General features: G+C 35.5%; 1 pseudogene; it reads right to left on the reverse strand.

Moving 5' to 3' along the window:
- Window positions 1-2,525: 2,525 nt before the first annotated feature.
- On the reverse strand, window positions 2,526-8,391 carry LOC107851624 (annotated as a pseudogene).
- Window positions 8,392-9,066: the final 675 nt, after the last annotated feature.

Genomic DNA, 9,066 nt, shown 5'->3' on the forward strand with positions numbered 1-9,066 from the left:
TTCCTTATGTTTAAAGCCTTTTACAACAAGTCTTACCTTGTATTTGTCAATAGTACCATCAACTTTCATTTTTCTTTTGAAGAACTATTTAGAACCTAAAGGTTTATTTCCTGGATAAAAATCAACCAACTCCCACGTATGGTTGCTTAAGATTGAATCACTCTCACTATTGACTACCTCTTTCCAAAGGGATGAGCCTGATGACGACATCACTTTTTTAAATGTTTAAGGCTCATTTTCTAAGAGAAATATTATAAAATCTGATCTAAACGAAGTTGAAGTGTACTACATCTTGGATTTTCATCATTATGTAAATCCTCACTTGGTTCATCTTGAGGTCGTTTAGACCCCCCACTAGATTTTTCATGTCTAGTTTTATACAGATAAATGTATTCAAAGAATTTAGCATTATCTGATTCAATTATCGTATTTTCATTGATATCCAAGTGTTTGGATTTATGAACCAAAAACCAACATGTTTTACTACTTTTAGCATATCCTATGAACATGCAATCTACCATTTTAGGTCCTATCCTTACTCTTTTAGGCATAGGAACTTAGACCCTTGCTAGACAACCCCACACTTTAAAATATTTCAAGTTGGGTTTCCTTCCTTTCCATTTTTCATATAGAATTGATTGTGTCTTACTATGGGGCACTCTATTGAGTATTCGGTTAGCTGTAAGGATAGCTTTACCCCACAAGTTTTGTGGTAAACCTGAACTTATTAATAAGGCATTCATCATTTCCTTCAAGGTTTGATTTTTCTTTCTACAATTCCATTAGATTAAGGTGAATATGGGGTCGTAGTTTGATGGACAATTCCATTCTCTACACATAGTTGCGTAAAGGGAGATTCATATTCTTCGCCCCTATCACTTGTTATAGTTTTGATATTTTTCTCTAACTGATTTTCAACTTCTGTTTTTATTGTCTAAACGCATCTATTGCTTCATCCTTACTATTTAGCAAATAGACATTACAGTATCTAGTGCAATCATTAATAAAATTTATAAAATAGTTTTTTCCACCACGAGATGGTGTTGACTTTATATCACAAATGTCAATGTGGATTAAGTCTAAGGGATTGAAATTCCTTTCAACAGACTTATACGGATGCTTAGCATACTTTGATTCCACACATGATTGATATTTTAATTTATTGCACAAAGTTTGGCAAAACTTCTAAGTTAATCAATTTTCACAATGTTTTATAATTGACATGACCTAATTTTTTATGCCATAAAACATAAGACCCAAGAAAGTTAGAAGAAACTTAACTTTTATTGATTTCAGCATTCATTACATTCATTTTGAATAGGCCCTCTATGAGGTAGCCTTTTCCTACGTACACTTTTCCTTTACTAAGTATAATTTTTTCAAAAAATAAATACATATTTGAATCCATTTTTGTCTAGAAGTGATACAGAAATCAAGTTCTTCGGTAACTCTGGTACATACAGGGCATTGTTCAAAGTCAACACTTTGCCTGATGTTATTTTCAGGCAAACTTTTCCTGTTCATTCAACCTTTGCAGTTGCGGAGTTGGCCATATATATCTTCTCTTCGACTTGAGCCGGAGAAAATGCAGCAGACAACTCCTTATTTGTGAAAATATGGTGGGTGGCACCGGAATCAATTCACCACTCTCAAGGATTTCCCACCAAGTTGTATTCAGATAGCATGGCACACAGATCGTCCACTTTTTTCTTAGATTTAGCCTTATTTGGTTGGTCCTTCTTTTTTACGTTTCTTTGGGGTACGATAATCCATTGACTTGTTTCCAAGCTTGCCATAGTTAAAGCATTTTTCCTTGAATTTTTTCTTAGGTTGATTGCTTTCCTGTCTAACTTTCTTCCACTTTTTGGAGTTGTTGTGGTCGTTTTCTACAATATTTGCTCCACTTGCAGATTTTCCTTTCGATCTTTTTTCCGCGGCTTTGTGGTCTTCTTTGATGCGCAATCTTACTCTAAGATCTTCGAATGACATCTTTTTTCCCTTATGTTCCAAGTAGTTCTTGAAGTCCTTCCACATAGGTGGTAACTTCTCTATTATCGCCGCGACTTGAAATGCCTTGTTCATGATCAAACCTACAATAAAGTTTGTGTGAACATCAAGAACATTTTTAATATGTTCAACTAAGGTATTCATCAAACTCATACCTTCCGCGAGGAGATCGTGGATGATCACTTACAGTTCTTGGACTTGAGATACAACAGACTTGCTGTCAATCATTTTAAACTCAAGGAATCTTGCAATGAAAAACTTCTTGGTTCCAGCATCCTTAGTCTTGTATTTACTTTCTAGTGCACCCCACAAATCTTTTTCCGCCTTCATCCCACTATACATATTGTACAGTTCATCTTGGTGGCATTTAGAATGTAATTCCTGCATAGGAAATCGGAGTGTTTCCACGCCTCAATTACGATAAATTTCTCCTAGTTCGAAGTTTCCTCGAGCACCTCTGGAGCTTCTTCAGATATGAATCTTTGAAGGCATAGATTTGTAAGGTAGAAAAACATCTTCTATTGCCACCTTTTGAAATCAACACCCATGAATTTTTTGGATTTCTCCGCTGGTGCCATTGCCTGTGGAGCACTCGTATGACTCGTTATGGAAACACTAGTTGCTGCCACAGTTATTGCAGCATCTTCACATGACTGTTAGAAGTCATTTTTCTGTCACAACAAGATAGTAAATTTTTAGTATATCGAAATACTACTTATAAAGTTTAGCAACTTTACACACCCCTTGTTTCTAGTTTAACGATGAAGTTTTTATGACTTCCAATCGTCAAAGAAATGATCTCTAACTTGTGATGAAGATTTTATTTCTTTAAATCACTTGTTAAGTTCAAACGGAGTAGAAATCTTAAAGCTTTAATATCCAGAAATCAAACAATATAGATTATGAAAAAAAAAAACCTTTAGTGAAAAGAAAATTTCACCAAACAAGCAATTTTTTTTTCTTTTTTCACTTATTTCCTTAAGATTGTTGTCTTCTTTAATGTTTTCAGGTACATAAATATTTGTATGTTATGTAGTATACACTTCAACTAAGTTCAAGACCAAACTTGTTAAGAGAAACTTGAAGTTTCAACATCTTCAACACAAGATGAAAAATGATCTATTCAAGAAGTGTTTTATAATTTCAAAATAAGATGAAACAGAGAGTTAAAACCAAGTCCTCCAAATTCATGGAGTTTCCTTAAGGAAATAATTCCCCTCAAGTACCCGAGGTTGAGGAATTTTCCTCTCAGGATAAAATGTCCTGACAATTCGACTGTAGTGGTACCTCAAATGATCGGATTCTTCAAACTCATTCAACAATTAGATGATCATACAGAGTATTTTTGAAGACAAGAAGAGTTTTTAATTGTAGAAAAATTTCATACAAGACTTATGGAAAAATGCACGTTTATATAGCCATTAAGTGCTCTTTCCGAAAGGTGGCAATGGTTCACCGAAAAGTGTATTCTTTCAGAACAGTCATGTCTATCCATTTGAAAGAGTGTGTCTTTTCCGAACAGCAACAACCATCTAAATAGTCATATCTTTTCCCAAAATAGTGTGTATTTTACTCAAAGAGTTATTTTCCTTCAAATCAACTTTTCATTTTCCATTCACACCAATTGAACCAACATTTCTTTATAGAGTAAAAACATAAATACCCCCTGATGTTGGCTGAGATTTTCAAAAAAATACTTAAACTATGAATTCAACCTATTACCCCACGAATCTTGCCTAAACCATTGTAAATGCACTATTTGACCGAAAATTTGACCCTGCGTGTAGACATGCACCTGAACCGTGTGAATGAAAAAATATTGAACCAATTAATTAAAATATGCCACGTGTAATAAAAAGGACCCACTTTTTTAATTTTGTTTTTTAGTTTTCTTTTTTCTTCATTTTTCATCTTCTTTCTTCATTTGCCATCTTCTTCTTTTCCTCCCCCTCCTCCTCCCCCTCCCCCTCCCCCTCCTCTTCCTCCTTCTTCTTCTCCTCCTCCTCCTCTTCCCCCTCCTTCTTCTTCTTCCTCTCCTTCTCCTTCTTCTCCTTCTTCGCCTTCTTCTCCTTCTTCTCCTTTTCCTTCTCCTTCTTCTTCTCCTTATCCTTATCCTTCTCCTTCTCTTTCTTCTTCTTCTCCTCCTCCTCCTCCTCCTTCTTCTCCTCCCCCCCCCCTTCTCCTCCCTCTCATCTTCTTCATTAATCTTCATTAATGATGTTACTCAATTTTCTTTTCTATTTATTCTCCTTCCGAGTGTGTAGTGTCGATTTGAATTTGTGAAATGTAATTAAGTTGAAAGAGAAAAAACAAAGACACCATTAATGAAGATTGATGGAGAAGAAGGAAGAAATTACTCAGTACGAATGAGTAATGAGATTTCAACACCATTGTCTTCTTCAACTCCTCCATTAAAGCTCCATTAATGGAGTTTTATGATTCAAGTAAATGGTGTTGAAGACGGAAAAAAAATTGAATCATAAAAAGGAAATTTGATTTCACAACTTTTAAACAAATTAAGAAGATATTAAAGTCCATACATGATTTTTTTATCCCACTAGTTTGATTCATTAAGGAGACTTTTTTTTTTCTTTTTTTGAAATTTCCTAGCTTCAATGGAGATTGGGGAAAAGAAGAGAAAAAGAGAGTGATGGCTGTTAATGGAGAATTGGGGAAGAAGAAATGAAGATTGATTAATGGAGAATTGAGGAAGAAGAAATGAAGATTGATTAATGGAAAGCTCGAGAAGAAGAATTTAAAATTGATAAATAAAATTAAAAGAAAATTTTTATTAAAAAATATAAAAATATATGAAATTAAACATATTTACACGTGGCAACACCTTATTGGCGCGTGCAATCACTCTCTTTTGTGTGACTGAAATTCAGCGAAAAATGGTGTATTTGCAAAGAAATAAAAAAGAATCGTGAAGTAATAGATCGAATTCAAGCTTTAAGTATTTTTTTGAAAATCTCGACCAACATTAGGGTTATTTATGTATTTACTCTTCTTTATACACAAAACACTTGTATATATACACAAAGGAAATGAATAAGGTGTGGAAAAATTTCTGCAAATCATTCATATTTCTTTCTTTCATACGGAGAGGCCAATGCGTAGCTGACATACTCGAGAAGATTGCCTCTACCTCTGGGCTCTGACTTTTTGGAACCACCACTTGTTGTGAGAATTCCTCTAGCAGCTGATCAACGAGGTAATGCGAAGCAACGACATATCCCACCTCAATGTTCCCCTACTAATATCAATTGTATAGTATTAACTTCTACTACTATTAGTACTTCTGCGGACGTTCTACTGAAGCAGAAGTGGCAGCGAAATATCTTTTTCTCCTCCTCCATATGCTATGCTATTTTGTCAGCGGATGCAATAACGTTTCTTAGGAGGTATGCTCGAGGGTATAATTAGTTTTTCACTGCAAATTTAGTATTCTCCTCCTAGAAAAGAAGGCATTTGGTATGATGTTTAATCTCAATTTAAGTGAGTGTATTTCTGGTTGGTTAAGGAGATGATATTTTCAGAAACTTAAACCCTTCTTTGATAGGGGCAAAGTGACCTGATTTTAGCTGTTTGAACGAACGTAACCCTTTTGTTTTTAGGTTGAATAGATGTCGGCTAAAGTTTTACTGGAAAATAGCTTTAATATTTCCCGTAAATGATTTAAAAATATTTGGGATGAAAGATAAGTCTAATTTTAGGTGCAGAAAGATTGATTTCAATGTTGTTCCCCCTTTTTGTTCTGTAAAAGAAATAAATTAGATAGCTGCTTGCCAGACAGGATTGATTGTCCATAGTTATAATTTGAAAGAGCTCAGTGTACTCTTATACTGGAAAACTGAGATGTACAGAGGTGCCATGGTGACTTAAGTCCATGTACCTTAATGAATATCAAGATTTAAATTTTTGAGGTATTATTTCATGAAGTAATTGCACATGTCTTGAGTGATTTAAACCAATTTCACGTTCACCGTCTGATTCCGCATCATCTTCGCTGCTCTGACTTGAAAATGCACCAAAACTTACATGCTTGGACTTTACGCTGTTTTGTTACCGATGATTGATTGTGTCTTTGTTTTCAGAGTCGTCATTTGAGCTGATACTTTCAGAGCGTGTTACGTTGCTTTTGCGTCTGAGTTTGACCTTGAGCTGATAGTTTGAGAGGATGACTTTGACTTGCTATCACGTTGTGATTTTGAGCCCCATTTTTCAGATTTAGTTGTCATTCCTCTAGGTTCAAACCTGCTGTCTTCTATCTCATTCTCTGATGATCCTGATGTACTTCCATACCCGTAATCAGAACTTTCTCTATCATCCTCATCACTGTCAAAATGATCTTCATTAAAGCCAAATCTTTGATCGTGATGAACATTTTGTTGATCATTCCCACTGCTATGATCCTCATTCCTTTTTGGTAAGACCTCATTATCTGAACTCTTTGGCTCATGTTCATCTGAATCGTCTGTATCTGCGCTGCCTTTCTCAGGAGAATCAGGAATTGGTTCATCCACGTCGAGGGTGGTAAGAGCAGCTACGACATCACCGATTAAGGGACGGACTGATGGCTCTTCTTGAAGACACATGGCCGCAACCCCAACTGCTTGATTCAAACTTCTCTCAGGAAATTTGTTCTTGAGAAGTGGATCCGCCATTTCTCTGAACCTTTTCGTATTCTTGAAAATGGGTTGTGCCTGTTCAATCACATGTACACATATTATCATAATCAGTCACAATGACACAGAATAAACTAGTGAGAAGAAATATTGAATGAGGGTGCTTTCTCACCCAAGCAACTAAGTTTCGCTCCTCTAGGGGCCTTGCAGTATCCACTGCACGACGCCCTGTAATAAGTTCAAGAACAAGTACTCCAAAACTGTATATGTCCGACTTGAAAGAGAGTTCACCAGATCTTTCATACTCTGGAGCACAGTAACTGTATGTTCCCATTACCCTGGGTGATATATGTGAGGTATTCCCTCCACCTGCAAGTTTGGCAACGCCATAATCGGAGAGTCTGGGATTAAAATCTTGCTCTAATAGAATATTGGTGGTTCTTAGATCACGATAAATTATTGGTGGGTTGGCCTTTTCATGTAGATATTCGAGTCCTTGAGCTGCACCTGAGGCTATCTTTATTCTGTTTTGCCAACCTAATGGCTTTTGTTCCTCCTTAATGTCTGGATATGCAATCAGTAAAGAAGCAGCATTAACATTTGAGAAAGAAGGAAACTGGTATTCAACAAACAACTATATATTATGTGCATTACCAATTAGATGATCAGCAAGACAGCCCATTGGCATGTAATCGTAGACTAAAATTCTCTGATCTCCATCAGCACAGGAACCAATAAGATTGACCAGATTTTGGTGGTTAAGGAGACTTAGCATTAAGACTTCAACTTGAAACTCCTGGTTTCCTTGTGTTCCTGTCCTGTCTAGTTGCTTTGCTGCCACAACCTATTTATTTAGACATACATGATATATCACATAGTGACAAAAGAAATAGATAGATTGCTGGTTTCATTAGAGTAAGTTAGTTACCTCTCCTCCTTGAAGTGTTCCCTTGAACACACTTCCAAATCCACCTTCCCCTATTAGGCATTCCTATTGGAAGTTCTTTGTTGCGCTTGCTAGCTCACGGAATGTGAAAGTTTTAGCGTTCCCATTTACAACAGGAGGATTAGCTTGATCAGCGCCCTCGTTATTAGGATTTTCCCATGGTGGTTTGTAGTTGTTATCTATGAAGTTGATGCATAGAAAAAGAAGTAAACATAGTTGGTCTCTGTGTTAGGAAAAGTGCACAACCATTTAAATTCAAATTTGTAAGTTTTATAGGGGACAAAGTGAAGATACCAAAATGTGGTGGGGAGGAAGGACCATTTGCGGGTCGAGCAACCGGGACAGGCTTGTCCTGCGCCGGTGGCTCCTTGGTTTTCTTAGACTGGAAACAGGGGAGGCAACTCATATCGTTGATTCATTACACAGAGAAGAGAACAGGGGATCCCAGCCCATTCATATCCTCTTTTGCAAAGAAAATATATCATATATATTTTCCTTTATGTTTCAAGAATGGTGCTAGGAAAAAGGGGTTAAATGCATTGACTTTGTCTTCAACAAGTTTAACCTTTGAAGGGAAAAAGGATGGATAGATGGTAGTGTCCTGCATGAAATGGTCACATTGAAAAACAAATTACACCTAAAAATGGTGGCATTGGAAGAGGGTTTTCCAGGAGGTGTTGCAAATTATTGAAGGAAAAGAAACATTTGGAGCATTGGCTCTCAAGAATTTCCATCAAGATTCCTCATCATTCGCGGGAGAGAAAAAAATAAGGGAGATTTGGATGGTCACACCTCTTTTCCCCTCTCCCCTTCATTGGGACTTCCTGACACAAATACTTATAATGCACCATCTCTCTTCCAAACTACTATTTTTATCTGTCTTTTTTTAAATTCACATCCTTCCTGTTACATTTTCGGTACAAATAATTCTTTTTAGCTCAAATTCCTTTTATGTGAAAAAAGTGGTTAAATATGTCCATATAACAAGTTGTGAACCCAATAGCATAAATGGGTTAGGGGTTCGATGGCGAACAAGGGATTGTCAAAACTCAAAATTTCAAATTATGAATTTTCCTTTAATAATCTATCTTATTTTTAAATTACCAAATTATTTTTTTTAAAATAATTATTTGTCTTATTTTTAGGTAGCCTAAAAAAATAAAGAAAATCATACATTAGTGTGTAGAAATTAACCCTTTTGGTAAGGTAGTGTGCCTACCTCGCAACAAGGAAAGAGGAAAAGAAAATAGAAAAAGAAAAGAGAGCTTTTTCTCCATTACTCATTAATGAGAACTTTTTTGAGAAATTTTATTATCTTAATTTATGTGATACTTTTCATTCAAATCATGTAAACTTTAATTAATATTTAATAATTAATTTATAATCATATTTTAAGTTAGCAGGTCTGAAATTTTGAAATTTGTTCATATTTAGCAGATTTGTTAACACAATATGATTTGAGATACAGTTATTCATCAGAATCCA

Source organism: Capsicum annuum, chromosome 12 (assembly GCF_002878395.1).
Source record: "Capsicum annuum cultivar UCD-10X-F1 chromosome 12, UCD10Xv1.1, whole genome shotgun sequence".
NCBI lineage: Eukaryota > Viridiplantae > Streptophyta > Magnoliopsida > Solanales > Solanaceae > Capsicum > Capsicum annuum.